This window comes from Barbus barbus, assembly GCF_936440315.1.
Source record: "Barbus barbus genome assembly, chromosome: 12".
Lineage (NCBI taxonomy): Eukaryota > Metazoa > Chordata > Actinopteri > Cypriniformes > Cyprinidae > Barbus > Barbus barbus.
Window position 1 is genome coordinate 20,613,401 of NC_136740.1, and position 20,746 is coordinate 20,634,146.

At 37.5% G+C, this 20,746-nt stretch overlaps 1 pseudogene across 1 annotated transcript in view; it reads right to left on the bottom strand.

Annotated features, from left to right (window-relative positions):
- Window positions 1-20,673, bottom strand: part of LOC306878557 (thyroglobulin-like) — a 31,960-nt pseudogene extending 11,287 nt beyond the window's left edge. The window contains exons 1-35 of the transcript in view: window positions 20,598-20,673; window positions 20,220-20,412; window positions 19,908-20,076; window positions 18,995-19,101; window positions 18,645-18,788; window positions 16,800-17,825; window positions 15,462-16,054; window positions 15,081-15,314; window positions 14,938-15,038; window positions 14,417-14,531; window positions 13,836-14,039; window positions 13,554-13,757; window positions 13,260-13,402; window positions 11,944-12,097; window positions 11,622-11,781; window positions 11,144-11,293; window positions 10,768-10,932; window positions 9,442-9,564; window positions 9,223-9,338; window positions 8,640-8,745; window positions 7,941-8,138; window positions 7,531-7,702; window positions 7,055-7,141; window positions 6,832-6,923; window positions 6,506-6,629; window positions 6,215-6,388; window positions 2,553-2,664; window positions 2,388-2,467; window positions 2,116-2,259; window positions 1,937-2,002; window positions 1,676-1,802; window positions 1,048-1,212; window positions 734-941; window positions 509-596; window positions 91-229 (exon numbers count right to left, since the gene is read on the bottom strand). The product of the transcript in view is annotated as a thyroglobulin-like (transcript). The remainder of the gene's footprint in view (window positions 1-90; window positions 230-508; window positions 597-733; window positions 942-1,047; window positions 1,213-1,675; window positions 1,803-1,936; window positions 2,003-2,115; window positions 2,260-2,387; window positions 2,468-2,552; window positions 2,665-6,214; window positions 6,389-6,505; window positions 6,630-6,831; window positions 6,924-7,054; window positions 7,142-7,530; window positions 7,703-7,940; window positions 8,139-8,639; window positions 8,746-9,222; window positions 9,339-9,441; window positions 9,565-10,767; window positions 10,933-11,143; window positions 11,294-11,621; window positions 11,782-11,943; window positions 12,098-13,259; window positions 13,403-13,553; window positions 13,758-13,835; window positions 14,040-14,416; window positions 14,532-14,937; window positions 15,039-15,080; window positions 15,315-15,461; window positions 16,055-16,799; window positions 17,826-18,644; window positions 18,789-18,994; window positions 19,102-19,907; window positions 20,077-20,219; window positions 20,413-20,597) is intronic.
- Between the last annotated feature and the right edge of the window lie 73 nt (window positions 20,674-20,746).

Below are 20,746 nucleotides of genomic sequence, written 5' to 3' on the forward strand. Positions count from 1 at the left end.
TTTGAAATATATTTAAAATAGAAAACATCTGTGGAATATTATCAAGATGCATATATGAAAACTTTCATGTATATGTGTGTGTTTGCGTACCTGCACTTAGGAAACCAAAAGCAGCCACCCTGAAACTGGCTGTCACTACTATTATGTTGCCAACAGCAGCGAGGTAAGAACCATCTAAGAGACCCGATCCAGAGTTGTGGAAGAACACCAGAACCGGAGCAATCTTTCCCTGTGACAAAACAGAAAAATTGTACTATGAATACTAATAACAGCATTCACACCACAGTCTGCAGATACAGTGGTTTATGAAAGCAGTTTTAACATAAATAAAAGTCCATGATATACAGTGAGTTCCAATGAGACACTAAATGAGAAAAAATAATTAAAGTAGTATATTATGTATTATTTTTTATGAACTGACTGCAAACTTCTGGATAGTAATCTACATGTATACCTATATATGAATGTATGCATGTATGAGTTCATAAGTATGTCACATGAGTCTTACCACACTACCAGCAACAAATACATTGAGGTACAGACAGTCTTCGCTGGAGGTGGAGTCAGTGGGATCACCAGGCTGGAGACAGCTGGATCTAAAACTATTTTGATCAAGCAAATCAGATCTCACATATGAAAAGTGACTATTCAATTCTGCAGATTTGAGGGTATAAATACATGTTCATTTTTGAGAACATACATTTATACTTCTACAATCTGCGATCAAACGCACAGAGAAAACGTGGCATTCTAGGTACCAGTCCAGTGAGCTGGCTGTGGTGGGCTGAAACGGAGCTCTCCGATTGGTGAACGAGCATAAGGGACACCCAGGAAGTAGGTCACACGTTTGCTATCTGAACCAGTTATGGGTTTCACCTCACTCTCCCCGAGAAGTGTGCCGTGATCAGGGATGGAAACAGAAGTCAAGTCTGGCTGTATACCTATAAAATAAATGTTAAACATCTCTGTTGTTGGGGTGTAAGAAATCAGAAACACCCTGGTTGACACTCTGAATAAATTGAAGAATGTGTTGTTTTAAGGTGCCACCTGTCCTGACGTAAAGAGACTGAGCAGGCTCTTTGATGACTAGGAAGCAGCGTGGGCCGCTGGTCATAGGAAGGCAGGTGTATGTGTCTGGATACATCACACACTTCATGGCTGACTCTCTGCTATCGATAGACACAGCTGAACAGGACTCACTTTCCTCACAGGCTACAGAATACAAGAAAGTTATGAGAAGACAAAGATAACCACATACATCTGTACTGTGAATTGCAAAAAAAGTTATTCTGATTATTACTAATTTAATTAAAATACATTGAAATTTAATGCAAATATATATACATATATATATATATATATATATATATATATATATATATATATATATATATATATATATATATATATAAAATGTATGTATGTGTATATTAATTCAGCCTCGTCATCATAGCAATAAATTATATTTTTAAATATATTAAAATAAACATATTACTGCTTTTACTGTATTTTTCACCAAATAAATGCAGCCTTGGTGAGCATAAGAAATACTATTTATTCAGATCAATAGTAAACTATGTTGCGACATGTGTTTAGTAAGTAATATGTGCCTCTATCACATCAGAGTCCTGTAAAAGTTATCAGGAAACAAAACAAAAAAAGTGAGAAATGTTACCGGATAGACACCACTTTATCCAGATCCTCTGCTATATCTCTGCTTATGTGGACAATGTCAAAAGCCGAAAGAGACAAATCCACCTTGACAGAGACGGCATCCAACTGCTTCCAGTTCTTCAAAACAGCTGCTTGCAAATAAACAATGAGATCAAGAATGATGTGTGGAAATTATATAAATTACTTAAATTATAAATACATTAATAAAAAATAATACAATGCTAGAAAACAGTAAGTAATTATTTATTTAGGAGTCTCTTACCATTCTTTGATGGAGAGCAGAGACTAAATAGTGGACATGCTCTGGGATTCTTCATCCACTGGTTTACTACAGACATACAAAGCTGATGGTAAAATCTTTTCATGAAGTAATTAACTTCAACAAGTCGCATAATGGGAATTCTCAATTTATTAAAATAGGCACAAGGATTTCAGATATACCTGGCTTTTCATACCAGCCGAAGGGATAGACTTCAATCTGTACTTTGGATGGGGAGCAGTCCTGAATCCTCCAGTTAGTGTTGTCGTCCTCGCCACACATCTGGATACCCAGACTATTCAGAGTTAGACACACCACATCTGATCCTGTACAAAAACAAAGCAGAGACCAACTGTGAGTGGTTTCGTTCCTCAGATTAGACACATCACACATGTTTTGAGTGAATAAAGCTGTGTATTTTTAGACTCGTCTGAGTGTAAAGGTTCTTTTGTACCAGGTACTCCTGAATCTTGAACATATCCTATGCCACGGCAGCATGGATCTTCATCACATTGCCTCTCACACTCAAAAAACCTGCTCAAAAAATTAAAACAGCATTACTCATAAAGGAAACAAATAAACTGAGATGGAAAAACAAATTTGTTGGCTTTCCCCTCACCCTTCTGTGATAGATTTACTGGAAAGGCTGACTCGACTGCGTACGGAGTAGGACACCATCTTCTTAAAAGGAACACAGCTGTAAAAGCTCTTCACACTTCCTGACAGAGAAACTGCACAAGAACAAGAAAGTGATGTCCATATTATTCATGATTGTAAAATCAAACTTGATCAAAAGCACTTTGACAATAGGTTGGTAAAGAGAGTATTTTTTTACTTAATGTTTCAAACGGAGGAACATTTATACACATAGAAAGTTCCAAGTGGTGCTTTTGGGACAAAAACATACTGTTCGTTAATTATGAAAGGTTCTTTGTTTCCCTCAGTACAAGCTAAGATAAAACACTGGGTCAAAAAAATGGAAACTCTCTTTTACAGCATTGAGAAACACCTTACGGCAGATTTCCACAAAGGTAGCATTATTTTCCACCCTTAAACATCTACAGCAGATGGACCACATGTTAAGAGTTTATGATGACATCTTTTTGTTGTGGATTACTTCATAGGCCATGAAACATTCAAGCCCCTGTGATCCCCTATTATGACTGAAAATCACCGTATTTCTGTTCCAGGAACACACGATAGGACTACCAAATCCAAATATTCCTGTTTTACCATTTTAAATCATTCAAAAGTATGTTGCCAGTAAGACATTTTTATTTTCTTTTTGAAATAAATAATAATAGTTTGCAAGAATGCATTAAATTGGTAAAAAAAAATGACTGTAAAGACATTATTGAAAAATAAAAAAAAACAAAGAAAATGTATAATAGTATCCACAAAAATATTAAGCAGCTCAACATTGATAATAATGTGACACAGAAGTATTATTTCACAATTGTACTATTTTTACTGTTTTTTGATCAAATAAATGCAGTCTTAGTGAGTATAAGAGACTTCTTTCAACAACCCCTAACTTATTAATGGTTCTATAATCCAACACACTATAGTATTCTTTTTTTATTGAGAATTAAATTTCAGGTTTTAATTAACTTTTTTTAATATAAGCATCTTAAACAAGACTTGTACTAAACAAAACAAGACAAAATTCTCTTTACATAAAATCTTACATAGGCCACAATGAATAGTCCTTTTTAGAGAAAAGCTAAGGAGCTAAAGAGCGGACAAAGTCTTTGCTATGGAGAGGAATGAATGACTAAGGTAATCTGAGAGAGACTCCGTCTCTCCGCTTCTGTTCAAATAAATTACTTGTGATTCCACATGATTTAAATCCTAGAGCTGTTCTGCAGTTTAGACAGGCATCCAGAATAAACACGTTATTGTGTGGTCACTCACTCACTTTACCAAATCTTACATAACACTACTTTTCCATTTCCAATTTAAAGACTAACAATGAACATCATGCATAAACCACAATTATACAGACAGTCTCACCCACATGCTTTTCTTTCAGGGGAAACTAATTCTGACACCTAGAGGAACAGTCCAAATGTGAAACAGTGGAGTATGAAGTTGAAATGAAGATAAATGGTATTGATTATTGAATTTCAAAAGCAAATTCAAATTAAAAAAAAGAAAAGAAATTTACATATTTTGTAAATAATGATAAACATCATACACCATGGCCACAGTAACATTCATAGTCCCCTTGAAATCACTTGACAATTTCCGTTTTCTTGTCAATTTTAGATTATTATATCCGATAAAAGTGAAAAAAGTAGAAATTTAGGAGGACAGTATAGCATATGGATGGTGTAAAAACTAACAGAAACTTGATACGAATGTAGCTGGTGGAATTTCCGTTAGATTTCACACTTAAAGGATTAGTTCACTTTTAAAAATACTTTTGCTGATAATTTACTCACCCCCATGTCATCCAAGATGTCCATGTCTTTCTTTCTTCAGTCGAAAAGAAATTAAGGTTTTTGATGAAAACATTTCTCCATATAATGGACTTCATTGGGACCCAAACGGTTCAAGGTCCAAATGACAGTTTCAGTGCAGCTTCAAAGGGCTTTAAACGATACCAGACTATGAATAAGGGTCTTATCTAGCGAAACGATCGGTCATTTAAAAAAAAAAAAAAAAAAAAGTTTAAGTTTTATAAGCACAAATGCTCGCCTTGCTCTGTTCTGTGATGCGCGTTCGTGACGTCACGTAATACGCAATGACGTTGAAAAGGTCACGGTTGAGGTAGGCGGAAGTACCGAGTCAGTGTTTACAAATGTGCGGAAGGAGGACCATATACACATATTCAAATGTCTTTGTGTCAGTTTATCGTTTAAAATGCCCATTTCGTGTGCGTATCCTGGGTGTTTTAATATTAAAAAGCCTACTGACTCGGTACTTCCGCCTACCTCAACCGTGACCTTTTCAACGTCATTGCGTATTACGTGATGTCACGAACGCGCATCACAGAACAGAGCAAGGCGAGCATTTGTGCTTATAAAACTTAAACTTTTTTATTTATTTTTTAAATGACCGATCGTTTCGCTAGATAAGACCCTTATTCATCGTCTGGTATCGTTTAAAGCCCTTTGAAGCTGCACTGAAACTGTCATTTGGACCTTGAACCGTTTGGGTCCCAATGAAGTCCATTATATGGAGAAATGTTTTCATCAAAAACCTTAATTTCTTTTTGACTGAAGAAAGAAAGACATGGACATCTTGGATGACATGGGGGTGAGTAAATTATCAGCAAAAGTTATTTTAAAAGTGAACTAATCCTTTAAATGGCCATGAAACAGGGTAATGAAGCTATCACTTCTAGGATATTAACAGATGAGTTTGACACTTTTTTGACGGAAACAGAAGCATTTAGCAGAAGTTAAATGTCAGAACATCACTGTCAACTGTTCGAGCTAGACAATATGTCAAGATAGTGGATTTTACAGGTGGTGTTGAGGAAAGTCACATTAGATTGTGTTAGTCTTTGCTTCTACGTACCGCAGACAGCATGAGCTCACCGCTGTCTGCACGCCACATGGGTGAGGTGGAGTTTTGCCACTTCACCTCACTGAAATGTTCTCCAGTCATCCAGACAATTCCTCCAGACATGGTTCATTTTATGGCTAACGACCAGTGAACTCCAAAATACAGGAGATAATGATCCTGGTTCAAGTTTGCAATTGCAACAGTAGACAGACAAGTAAAGATAATTGTGTAATAAATGTACATCTCTTTTTCTTCTAACATAAAATAATTATATTATATTATATAATTAAAAAAACTCTTCAAACTAGTCATTTATCCATCATCGTCTTCTTTTGCCCTTTCACCTTGTGTCTCTCTCAAGCTCCAGCAATACCAAAATCGGAATCATCTGCATTCCATTTTCAGTTGCTAGGATCATATCTGAAAACAAATAAAGTAAACGAAAGACACAGTCACAATGAAAGTGGTAAGAGTCTGACATCAGACTTCACCATAAACCACAGTCACGCATCCTTCATATGGCAATGCAAAACCCATCTGTCCAATCACAGAGAAAAGTCTCTGAAAATAGACAGCTAATGCTTGGAAATATGAAAAGATAATATACAGTTTAGTATATGTGATTATCTGATGAAATGGGGTGACAACAAAATCACTTGGTGTATTAAGTTAGTGTTTTCATAATTTCAGATCCACGTGGAAGTAAATAAAATTACCATACTTGTTAATTGTAGTGAAAGCATGACCTTTTGCGTAAAAACGACTCACCTTTCTTCTCGTATGCAGTCTGAAGACTCTGTGTCATCACTAAACCGCATGCCTGCCTGAGGGGTTTGTCATATGCCCCACATACACGAGTGTCAGCATACAATACGCACGTGAAATACAGAAGGCCTTCATTACGAATATCAGACACGTGACAGAATTATTCTTCTTCGCAGCCTGAAACCCAAATCCCATATTTACAGATCAGAATGTGACACATTCTTGGACCACACAGACATTTAGTAAGTATATAACTGTAAGCAAATAGCTTCTCAAGAAGCTATTGCATCTTACGTTTCAGACACCACAGTTGTGCCTCCTGGGAAGTGTATTGGTGTTTGAAGATCCAGTAAAGCTGATTGGGAAGTTGTCTCTCTGGGTCGACTTTAACATCACCGTTCTCCAGAACACCAAATGTCTCCAGACAGTAAGTGTGTAAAAATGTGAAAAAAAACAAAAAAAAACAGAACTGAGAGGTTTTTTTAATACCAATTTTAAAGAAAAGTACAATTTATTATAAGGGTACTTTTACACTTTTTGCACAAGAACACAAAAATGCTTTAGTAAATAAATAAATTTAAATATAAAATATAAATAATTAGTTTGGCTTCATTATATACATTCATACCAGAAAGTGCAACTCTGGAATCTTCTACAACAGCTGATCCACTGCAAGCAGAGGAAGTTTTTGGACGTGTGTTCATATCAGACTCTGAAGACATAAATTATAACCATTAGATTATACAAGAATAAAAGATAGATCATCAATTCATCACTTTTATTTATTACAGGCATTACAAATGCTTTATTGGTCTCATGCTGATGTGTGCAGAAGGTCCAAACCTTTCCAGAGGTAGATGCGTTGGAAGCTGATGAGAGTTTCCTGGTAACCAGTTTTATTTTTGCTGGAGACCGGTAAGGCTGCATCAGCTGCAAGAAATAAGTTAATTTCCATTATAATGCCCATCATTCCATAAAATCATAAATCTTGATATATATGACATGCAATTTAATTCGCAATCGTGTAAAATTGAATGACACGAAAACTACAATTCTCAAGCACTGCACATCGGTAATAACAGAGCAAGTCATAATTAATCAAACAGAGTAAAAAAAAAATAATTTTTGAGTTTATAAAATGGGTGGAAAAAACACCAGAATGAAGCAATAAAGAGCAACCACTGGAAACTAAACAATTGATAAAGGTCAAATAACAGCTGAACCGAGTTGGGCAAGTTTTAAACAACAATTAAACACATTTGTGTACAGTTTGAAAGCGTTATGAAATCTGGAGTGTGTACGTGTACAAGGACTCATACTGATGGTAAAGTTCTGTCCGCCAAAGTTGAAAGTGAAACGTTTCAGTTGTTTGCTGTATTGGACACCAGCACCACAGATGCGGCTGGAGGAGGCCACGCCCCCCCACGTCCCAGTCTGCCTCACTGCACTGCAGCACTGAAGGAGCGCTCAGAAGCCCACACATGATAGAGCCTAAAACACAGGGCACAACCATTTAACAATTAATAATTGATCATATATTAAAAATAAATAAATACAAAATATAATATAGTAAATTGCATAGTAAAGGTATAGTTAAAGACATGTGTCACCACAGGCCACAGACCAGTTTGAATAAGCATGACACTTCTGGTTTTGTATTATAGTGATTTGGTTTTATAGCAGTGGAAAGGAGCTACATCTGCTTGTAATGAGTGAGAGCGACTCTGACCTCCATTGAGGACATTCTGGTTAAGGATGAATCCATCACAGCAGTTCTCACAACTGCAAGAGTTGACGCAGAAGCGATGGACGTCTGCCAGAGTGGTTCCACGTGCATCAAACACAAGCGTCCGATACACTTCAGAACCGGTCTTTCGGAAACTCAGCCTTTCAAAACTCTTCGCGCCTGCTGTGCTGAATTCATGACCTTTTGTCAGAAGATGAAGGGTGGAGAAAAAGAGGAGATATTCTTTTAGTCATGGCCAAGACACACAAGTGCATCTAAATGTTTTTGGGTAGCCAAAAATAACTAGAAACTGGAATCTCTGTTCCTGAGAGGAGTCTCAAAGTATCAAGTCATTTATTTCACATGGAAAAATATTTATCTCGTAACAGAACAAGTCTTCGCAATGTTGTTATTAGAATTTTCTTTATTCTTGTGTCCACGGATGACTAGACCACTTTGTTAAAATCATTACTTACAAACCACAACTTAATCTTTGGGACTACAGTTCAATTGTCATATTGTATGTTCATTTTCATATGCTTATTGCCTCCTTGAAAAGTTCATTCTCTATTGAGACAAACTCAAACTCTCAATATTGTATGCATCACCACATTTTATTGCGATGTGTAACCAACACAGGCTCCAGGTGACTCACAATAACTAACCAAACTTAGAACATGTGGGATTTAACTAACAGCTTACCTTTCTTTCTCAGCACCATCAGATTGAGATCATCTCTTTTTATTTTTAGAACACAGTTGAGAGTCTGGAACGTCCCAGCACCATCATTTCCCAGAAATCCTTTGCTCTGTAATGCCAATTATTGTGATGATTATTTTTTTGCAATAATCATCACACTTTTGGGAAAAGAGATGTGAGTGTCACTAAGACCAAAAAAAAGACCCAATGCCAAATATAACACTTAAATATGACTAATGGTCTAATGTACTTGGTCAAATTTTGTACAAATGAATGCTGAAATTATAAAGTCAGGAGATGATGATTGAAGAAATTTTGCAAGCAAGCCAGACTTTACAAGCAAATCAGATGAGAATTATTTCTGAAGAATCATGTGACACTTAAGACTGGAAAAATGGCTGCTGAACATTCAGCTTCACAATATTAGTATTACATATAAACTAGTAATATTGTATGTGATGAAACATACATTAGTTTGTTTTAGCATACAATTTAATTTAAGACATACAAATAGGCATAATTAACAAATACACTGCGCAGTATACAATACACATGGGGCAAAAGCGTGCATGCATTTTGGTCATACTTGTTCAGAGGTCCTGCATTCAACATTATCCACACTTGTGCTGTACAGCTCACAGTATGTTTTCTCTTCATCACTGAAAATAGCCACATGTTGGCATGAATCTTCCAGGGCACAGTCTAACAGAGAGGGATGTGATCGACATTAGTCATGAAGAGAGTGAGTGTCCATCTGACCAATTCAAGTACAGGTGCAGTGTATGTATTTAACAATATATCTCACCAAGCACACACTTCCTGAGATGTGTTTTCTTTGGCTGGGTTGAAGAATCAGAACTCAGTATTTCATCACTCTCTGATTTCAGCAGGAGGGAGGAAGAGGCAACCACCTCAAACTTTTCCATTACTGCAGACACGTAGAGAGTGATATACTTAACAAACATAAATTAATTTATATACCGTTTGTCCTTTCATACTGATAAATATTTACCCATTTCCTTAAGTACTGTTGAACCAATACTTGAGACAGTCTTGTGGAAGGTACTTTCAAATTATAGCTCCCAAAGCTACATTTAAAAAGTAGTCAGGCACAGTACAACTCACTAACATATAGTTGCAGACTAAATTAAGAAGGCAATATTATTCTGAATATAAAACTATCAGCATCGTATGATTTATTTTTACAACCAGAGCAGAATTTATCTGACACAAAACAATTAAGATTTCAGTTTATGGGTAGGGTAATATCAAATAATAAAACTAGTCAAATAGTAACAAACAGCAGAATTTAAAATCTGCAATGAAACGGAAGTAGCATAATCTTTTCTTCAGAATTGTGACGTACATCTGACTGAAACAGAGGAAAAAAACTAGGGGGACTTGTTTTTGTTCATTGGTTGATGATTGGATGGAGGTAGATCTAACTGCAGTACACTGTAAAAAAGGGGTGGAGTTTAAGTGGACCAAATGATTGGAGGAGTCCTGTGAACGTCACCAGAGAGAAGTTATTTCACCGGAAGACCCACTTATGACATTCTGATTAAATAAAGAAATCAAAAAAGTTAAAAAAATAAAACATGTCTACACCAACAGCCTTGTGGGCAGTGCCCCGACATATAGCGCAGTTGCAATTTCCCAAACCCAATCCCCTCTCTCTCTCTCCCACTCTGCTTCTTGTCCACATACTGTCCTATCATAATAAAGACAAAACTGCCAAAAATAAATCTTAAAAAAGAAAATGAAACAAATGCAAGGATGAATCATTCACAATGAGATCAATAACATGCATTTAGAAAATACATAGGATTAATTTTTCACTTCATGCATACTTTAATAGTTTGCTACTAAAAAAAAGATAGACCAGCAGGAACTCAAATGAAGCAATGAATCAGTTTATAACATGGACTCTCTGAACAACTGAACTCACTAAAATAAACTCCCAAGTAGTTTGAACTACATATGAATCAGATTTTTCATTCAACATAATTCAAACATAGTTTGTTATTTGAAAAGTTCCACTACTTTAAAAACACATGAACTACTGTCACACTATATAAAATGTAAAAAAAAAATGTACTAGTTCCTCCCTAACACTGACTGTAGCACATACCTTTGCACTCTTCAACGGTCACTGGAGCAACAGAAGATGTCTAAGGAAGTTGGTCCCCCTGTGCAGAGACACACAACCATCTGCCAGACATGGAGTCCTTGTGAGCTGACAGGAATTCCCCTTTCTTTGTACAACTCAATGTACTCTGCTGACACTCAGTAAGACCTTAAGAGCATCAACACAGTGGGAGGACAAATAGAAAACATGCAAAATCTGCCTTTTCATCAAAAGATGCAAAATCACGATCACTAATTTTCCTCTGAAACCTGTTATCTACATTTGGACAGATCTGCCATGTATAATTTTAACTATCTACACCTGCTATTCTTCAGTTTGTGTGTTGGGCTGGGCTTGTTTTAGTTTGGCCTTTACTCACAATGAGAAGCACTGAAGGCTCCCTGGGCTACAGTGGATGTTCCCGAGGGGCAGGGAGAACAGAAGACCTGCCCTTCTTCCGCTTGAAAAGTATCACGAGGACACGGAGCACACACACCACCACTAGAAAAAGAACCAACTGGACACACTACTGCATGTGAGAGAGGATAAAAACACAAACACGCAAGGAGCAGAGTGATTAAGCTTGGATAATGATCGTGTTGAGTGGAAAAAGAGGAGAAAGTTTGAGATACAGAAGGAAGATTAATAGACAGAGGAGGAGGAAAACTTATACATTTATACCTTATACATTTATACAATTTTGCACACCATATTTCTATGCCAGTAAGCTATAATATGCATCAGCTATAGAACATTTTATAGGTGCATATTCAGAAACACTAGCAAAGCCATTTTCCTTTATGGTACACAGGCCAGTCTGTCATTAAGACAACCAACTGGTACAGAAACCAACCTACCACACCCAGTGGATTGTGGGAGCTGCTTATAGCCATGCATGCAGCTAAATGAGGGAGGAATAGAAAGAGCGAGAGAACTGTCATAGAGGAAGATGGACCGGTATGACCCACTTTGGATCAATTCCCTCACGCCGTTTAACAGCCTCGCTGAGTGCCATATCTGAAAAATATACACATGCATTTATTTAGAAAGAAAATCATGTGGAGTAATAACAAACATTAATGATGCAGTGTAATGTCAGTGTGAAATGCATCTTATATTAGATATCAGATATGTTACATGTACAAAAATGGACTAAATAAGGTGGATAAAGCTGTTCACACCAATGTCATGGAGATCAGGGAGAGATGTTATTGGCAGGTCGGAGAGTCCGGCCCTAAAGGTGATGCGTGCAGTGACTTCATTGTCATTCAAGCACTCAATAGACACGGATGAATCATCACATACTGCAACAGAGCTGGTCTGGCCAGGTCAGCTAACAAACATGAAGACACAAACACAAAAATATGCAATAGTAAACAAACATGCAGTGAAGCAAAATTTCAAGACATTTAAACCAAGACAAAGCATAGATGAACAAAAACCCTTGTTTTCTGAATGTCATTTTAATAAATTCACATGCAAGTTTGTCTCTGTGGGCTTTACGGACCTACACAGTTTGTTGTAATGCTGTACTGCAGGCCAATGACACCTACATATTAAAAATATGACACTTACAGACTAATAACACATTTTGGTGTTGCGCATTTCAGCACATTTTGGTTTTGTTTACTTGTCAATCTAAAGTTGTATTAGTGGAAAATTACTGTAATATGCTATACGGTGATTTCAAACTGTTATTCGGGGTTCCTCAATGGAGCCTCTAATGGAACATGGTAATAGAAAAATGTGGGCAATGGCACTCAGTTGTTTCGCAATGGCAAATAAACGTTTTTCACTCCCCAAGAAAGTTTCCACTGGCATTTGCTCATAGGGAATGCAAAATTTTTGTAAGCAAATAAATGTTGTCAAGGAAAAAGAAAATTTTGTGATTGAACATTTGTGAGCGAACAGAAATATATATTTTCCCCTCACATCTCATATTTTTTTCTTTGACCATTTCCCCTTAAGGGCCTTGTAAAACCCTGTGGTCTATGGAATTATTTTTTTTTTTAGGGCTGTCAAAGTTACCGTAAATACATACTGTATTTTTTAACCAAATCATTTATATAAAAAGTTTTCATAAACATTTTTTTTACATTTGGTATTACAACCATTTTGCCATATTTGACAACCATGGTATAACAATAATTTTTTTTTAAATCAGTTGAATTTTTTTTTTATATTACACAACATTACACATTTATAGCATTAAATATAACATTAAATATTTTATATTATACACAGTGGTTAGATAAAAGGATACACTGCCAACTAAAAACAATATAAATATTTTCCAAATATGTTTTAATAATGTGCTTTCTTTTTAGTAGAATGGCCAAATTAAAGCCAATGATTTGATGTCATGTTGTCTTTATAATATTGTGCTGCTTATTTTTCTTTTAAAGTTTTTTTAATACACGGAAATATATATAATAAGTGGGAAATAGGTTCCTCACAAGGAAACCACCATGAGCAAAAAGCAGACTGTATTGTACCTGTAGGCTGCAGAGGCCTGTAGCCCTCATGTCTCGCAGTAAAGCAGCCTGTAACTGAACATACTGGGTGTTGCAACTCTGTTGACCCTCAGCCAGGGATAGCTTCAGCTGTAAGACCTTCACTGTCTGCAAAACATCGCAGATACACAGTTGCTCAGTACAAACAGATAAGACAGTAATTAGAGAAAGATTTCATAGAACGACAAATCCTGAAGGATGTTGCACATACTGCAACAACCTGTGAGTGTTTTAACAGGTAAATAGGTAAACAATGTTTGTATCTGTGGCCTTAACTTTGGCAGGCGTAGGATAGCGGAGCATCATCAAGCCAGTTTTTGACCTGAGGATCACACAGGAAGCTGGCGACAAGAAGGGTGTTGACATAACCTTGGTCACAGAACAGCTCACAGCGCTGTGTCTGCTGACCCGCAACACTCGCAGTGCTACACAGAACGGCACCATGGGAAATATCTCCAAATGGAAGAGGGCACTCAGGAACTGAAAAGGGAAACAATTACAGGAAAATCATGTTGCCACAACTTTACAGAAATGCAAAGTGTGACCTAATTTACTTACTGTCGCAGGCTGGGGTTTGTCCTGTGCTTTGGAGGGTGCATGTCGCTGACAGTTCCTTTCCGCTTTGAGAAACACACCAACAGTAGGACAGGTCACACTGCAGGGGTAAGAATCTCTGCCCGTCCTGCACACACTGAGGCTCATAGCCCACACCGACCTCTCTCTGCAATGCCAGAGTCTTCTGTAGAGAACACCAACCTGGACCTACAACACACAACCTGGGCCTGACATGGTACATTTTTCAATGCCCCACTGCTTGATATGGTACTAAATGTTAGTGCTGGTACAACGTTAATATCACCTGCTGTTAAAACAGGATGTGATCTTGCTTAGAAAAAAAATAGGGCTTTTGAGATGTCTTTTTCACTTTTGAATTTGGAAAAACATGCTACTTGTGCAATGAAACTAAATTCCTATCGCCATTTTATTTCCCTAAGGGTTTATGGGTAGGTTATGGTTAAGGTTCAGCAGCACGGTCAAGCTTGTGATCGATTGACAATAAATCTGACCAACAAAAGTTGTTGATCCGAGAACATGTTGCACTAAATCACACTCTACAGATAAATGGATGAAATAATTACATTGCAGTTCTCCAGAAGGACTGGTGATGGCAAGATGGATGACTTGCCCAGTTATTGGACTCACACACAACCCCTGCGAATGGCCTGGATTCTGGAGTACCGAAAACTCACCGTCCTACAGACACGTTAACATATGATGAAGCAGACAAATATGAAATGCAAACCCCCAGTGGGTAACATAGAATGTCTTCTGTATGTAGTGTGGCGGGCTGAAGAATCACACGACAGGTTGCTGTGCAAATAAGACCCCGGAGGGTGTGTTTATTAAATCAATAAAGTGAGGTGAAGGTGCCAACGTGTCCGTGCTGATTCTTCCGTGGTGCGTGATCCTCTTCGCCGGCCGGCTGCGTGCAGTGGGTTCGGTGTCCAGTGCTCGTGTGGCGGGCTGATCGGTCAACTGCTCTCTGGAAAACACAGAAACACATTAGGTGGCTGCCTTCTGGAGTCGTTGCTCCCCGAGCTCTGTTGTGTATAATACAATCCAAAAAAAAAAAAAAAACAGAACAAAAAGAAAGCCTCACCTCCTCACATGATGGGCTGTACTTGTAAGTGATATTAGAGCTTGTTTGTGTCCAATCAGAGACCAGGAAGTGACTTTGGAGCCTTTGGCATGTAGTTTGGCCTGGGGGACAATTTTTAGACAGATCATAACATAGGACTGTACTGGAATGAGCTGCGAGTCTCAGCGCCGAGTTGGGGTTGCTCAGCAGAGTCTGAGTGATGGGGATCTTTGAGGTGTGTGTCTGCTCCAGCTCCTCAGGGCTCAAATAGACACTCTCTGCCAGGAGAAAACTGTAACCCACAGGCACATGTGAGCTGTTTGAAGCAAAGATCAACTCTTCAGCTTGCTTGAGGAACTCAGAGACCTGGTTTTGAACAATAGAGCATGGACCTGGACCTGAAGAGACACACAAAAGTGATCATAGGAAGATAGTAGTATTACTACTATCAGCTACTACTGCTATTATTAGTATAGTAGTGGCAGATAGTAGAACCACTACATACAGTACATTAATTGCTATAGTGTATAACTTGTATAACTCACATTTGGGAATATGTCCAACATGAGCCTCGCTACTTGCCTTGCTACTTATGTCTCCATAAGGGTTAACGCACCAGCATTGACGCAGGAGAAAGTTCCCAAGAGGAAGACTGAAATCTGACAGTGGGCCTGGATAACCAATCCTCTCCTCTGATCAGTTTCCATAAAGATAATGGGTTCAGAAAAGCAGACGGTCCATAAATGGCCTCGACATTCCCGTCTAACATGTCCGATGGAATATCAGAGAACTTCTCAAATCTCGCCAGGACGGGGAACACTCGGTGGTGGCCAGCTTTGAACAATTCAGATACAATGGTTCTGAATGATGCCATTGCTTCTGAGTTTCCTGCATAGGTTCGCAGAATTCCAAGAACTTCTGAAACAGGCAGGTCTTGTCTGGAATTTATGATCCGAACCCACTCACGGTAGAACTCAATCACTTGTTCCTTCACACTGGATCTGATGCCAGCTGACATCATAAGCACAACGGGAGATGTACACTTCAGAAAGCTGGGTTATTGAAGATGGGTCAGAGAGAACGGAGCGCACTGTGGACAGGATCTGCTGGGTGGCTATTGCCTGGCAGCTTGTTGGACCTAAAGAGGAATATCAATAAAATAATATTAAAAAGTCATAAAACTTACATTTTAGATTTGAATAATCACTGTTAATGTGATTCCATCTTAGTATAGTGAAATGCCTTCGTTGTCAATGTATTGACAACAATTATGGTTGCATCTCCGGTTTCTGTAGCTGCTCATTATGGAAATCTGAGAGATGACGTTGCAAATCAGAGACCTAAAGGTTAAAATTTAAGATATAAAGTTGCAATTGCAAGATATTAACTCACATTTGGAAGATTTAACATTTGTATTTATGCATTTGGTTTTTATGCTCTACATTTTGACCTACAGGAATAAATATAAAGTCACAATTACAAGAACCCTAAAAGATTAATAGTAGTCCTCTAACATACTCGTATGTACCTTTTAGGAGTAGATAATGTACACAAATTTGTCCTTTTTCTCAAATTTTTCTGTAGGATACATAAGACTGCCATGGAATGTGTTCAATATTAAAAATGTGCACTGGCAATTTTATGTGAAAAATAAATAAAAAGCAAAACTTAACCTTTGAGAAGATACCTTGCAAAACTGAAAGCAATTAGGCTCCATAAAACAAATGAACAAAGTCTGTATAATGCATAATTGAGATGTTTGGCCAGTTGTTTGTTACATATGTGCCAGATCATTTGAATGTGTGTCTAATTAAATGCATGAATACAGGAATGTTCTTCTCTGGCTCTGTAATTAATCATCTGCGGTTAGTATTCAGACTCACATTGAAGAATGCTTCCTGAGCTCTGAATGCTGAGTTTCGTTCCAGAACGGTCCACGCAGAAACAACTTTTGCCAAGGCACTGACATGCAACGTAAGCACCATCAGTCTCACATTTAAGAATGAAGACCTCAGATCCTGCAGAACTGCTGGCTTTGACTGCAATCGCCATCTGACGTTCTTTCTCACACTGGGATGAGCATCTCGGTCTGAACCCAGTGATGCGAGAACCTTTTATTTCCAGACCACGAGAGTCTACACACCAACACTCTGAGCCCTGACATTGAACTTCCTGGTATCGTCCATCCTCAGTGCACTGGGGCACATATGAAGTTGAGGTGAAAGTCACAGACTCGCAAACATCTGATTTCTGGAAAATGGCATGAAACAGTTGACCCAACTGGGCACTTTCTTCTGCCTTTAACTGTTTGATTGTTTCTCGAAGGGTAGTGAGAAACTGCTCATTCTCAAGAGCCATTGAAACAAGTTTAATCATATCTCGGTTGTTTTTCAGGTTCACAGAACGGCCAAATGCATCAGAGATCTCTTGGTCTAGATTAAAACTGGCAGAGCCATCTGCGAATGTCTTGGCCAACTGCATTAAGTCAGTCGTGGCTTGCGTCAGACCAACTTGACTGAAACTCAATGTACCACTGTTTCCAACAGTGCCAGTAAAGTTGAAATTGCCAACGTTCTTTAGGAATTTTCCACCAAAGAGATTCTCCTGGAGTCTCTTGGGATTCGGGGCAAGAGCAAGAGCTTTCAGGGCAAGAGCTCCAGAGGGAAACATCCCTTGCATGACCTCTGCCAGGATGTCTCTGACATTTGGACGCTCCAGCTCTGGCAATGACTGAAGAAGACCAGAGTTGGCCAAAAGCTCCTGGAATTCAGGACTGCAAGTACCAAGAAAAGAGAGGGTGTCTTTGGAAATGGAGAACATATTGCTCTTTCTGAAGTCTCCAGCTGGGCCATAAAAAAGCCTGGAGAGGGCTTGTCTCCTCTCAGACAGGCAGTCTTTCACTCCAGCGCCTAAACAAACAAGAAACAAGAAATTAGTCAGTGCACAAACTCCATTATATTCAACGTTTCACTCACCAAAGTTTTTAGTTTTTGTTTCACAGTTTTTTTTAGTTGGTGTTTAGTTGTTTTGTTTTGTACCCTTGGCAGGTAAAATCACTCAAGCAAGCTTAAGATCACAATAACTAAAGAATAAATTGTATAGTTAAAGCACCATGAACTTCTACCACTAGATTGGAATAATTAGATTAGTTTGCATTGTGTTCAGGGATATATTTTAAAATGCATAATCTAACTACCTGAACATTACTTATGTTATTGATTAATATCATTCAAGATTTATTGATGCTGAAGAGGTATCATGAAACATAATGACTAATATTCCATAAAACACACACAAAGGCCAAAGAGAGTCGGGTAAGGGTAAGTCAATTTTATACGGATGTAGCAAATAAGGGTAGATTTTAGTCATGCACTGATATAACAACTAAAATGTTTTCCCTATATTCTATCCTCACATGTACAGGAAACATATTTATTACTAAAAAAATTGTTTATTCTTTTGTAAATTTAAAAATATATATATATTTTTTTTTTTATTTAACTTTTATGTTTTGCCAAATTGTACTTGTTTAAAGAATTTATGCAAAACAATACAAAAAATAAATAAACTTAATTGTAATAAAATTTTCATCTTAAATTTACTTGAGAACCAAAAATGCACATCCTTAAGAATTATTTTTTACTGAAAAAAAAAGCAAAAACACTGATTTATAAAATTATTTTTGCTATGACATTATAGTAGCTTCCTTTTCAAAAATTGTTGCATACATCTAAATCTCCCACTCACAGCCAGCTGGATGGCAAGGTAGCGGCGCTGTAGGATTCGATACATGTTTGAGTGTGCAAATGTACTTCCTGCAGTCTGGTCTGAAAATGCTGTGTCGTACACCTCATCCAACAGGAGCTCCACACCTAGACAAACCAAACTCAAAAAAATTCATATTGTTAACAGCACATAAAATGTCACAAGTTCATCATAGCCTCCCTAGGCCAAACAGAGGTTCAGTGCATATACACAATGGTAATAGTTTATGGATAACTCTTTGTGGTGTTTAACCTAAAGCTCTCGGCTTAATAGTTCTTTAATCTGAATATAACTGAAGAGGTGTGTGTATCACCTGTGCTTGGCATCTCTCTTCCACGACTGTCTGCACAGAAACAATAACTAGAGATCTCTGGGTAGGCCTTTCTGAAAGCACTGAAGGTCTGGAACACCTCTGGGTCTCTGTTAAAGAAAAGAAACTTCAATTAAATAACTCACTTGTAGCAGATGCATTTCAAACTCTTAGAGAAGACATTAACAGATTATCTAGGAAAACTGGAAAATTGTGGAAGCTGTTATACATATTTCTTCTATCTGACACAATACTGCTTTCTAGTGGTTAAACATGTACAGTTTGGGCTGCTTTCCCAGATGCAGAAGTGTAGAGCTCTAAAAAAGAGCTTTTGGAAGTGAGTCTCTACTAATTCAATTAAATAGAAATTTACTACGAGAAAATAACCATTATTTGGCAATTTCCAATCTTAGTCTTACAGAATGATATACACTACCATTAAAAGTTTAGGGTCAGTAAAATTTATTTTAAATTAATGCTATTAAATGAATACTATTTTTTAAATTAAATTAATAATTTTATTCAGCAAGGACGCATTAAAATGACCGCAAAGACATTAAAAATATAACAAAAGATTTCAAATAAATTATGTGCTTTTGAACTTTCCATTCATCAAAGAATCCTGAAAATAATAATTACCACAAAAATATTAAAGGGCACAACATTGATAATAATAATTGATAATAATAAGCAATGTTTCTTGAGCACCCAATCAGAATATCACAATAATTTCACAATAATGTGACACTGAAGACTGGTGTAATGATTCAGCTTTGCAACAACTGTGATAAATTACAGTTTAAAATACATTCTACAGTTATTTTAAATTGTAATAATATTTCACAATATTATGGTTTTACAGTATTTTGGATCAAATGAAATCTTACCAACCCCAAACTTTTGAATGGTAAACCACACATCTCTCATGTTAAAGGTGTGTAACAGATCAAATATCATTCTGTCAGTGGTGTTGACAAACTTGCACTGCACAGGTAAGAAGCCCCCGTCATCTGAGCACTAAGGGGGAGATGGTTCACCGATTCCATGAAGGAGTCGCCGCTGTCTCACCTCAAAAGTACCAGGACCTATGGTCAAAGGTTAAGACGCATTGTATAGCACATCTGATGTCAAAAGTATAAGTAAAAATCTTGATCTTTCAGAGACACATCTAAACTGTTCAACCAATGCATCCAGGGAAACGAATATAACACTGAATAAGTGCACTCACACTTTGAGCCTGGTTCACACGTTCTGCCTGGTTCCATAGATTTCCATGCCTTCTTGGTCCACGCACCAGCACTGGCCACGGGATGCATCACACTGCACTGGCTCGAACTCACCTGAGACCAAACATACTGGCACCAGGGTGATGCCCTCAGTTTGCAGTGCCTGCTGTCTCTGGAGCTGGCATGAGGTTAAACCTATCTAAAATGTAGAGGATGCATTTAATACATCAAAAAACAGTGAAAAAAACAATAATGGTCTCCAGCTGGTACTCTGAGGGGATGAAACAGGTGGATGAGTTTCCTAAACCATAAAATCTTAAAAACAGAACCTATAGAGACTTACAGTAAACAAAGCTGTTGTAAATAGACCAGACACTCACCTGAAATCTTTCCACATGTCAGGGAGAAGATGCTAAGTGGTGTGGCGATTACAAAAAGGTGCTCCATCTCTACCATGTTCTGCATCTTCTCTAGGATGTAAGAACTCTCCTAGTGAACGCTACAAGACTACATCGTCTTTTATACCATA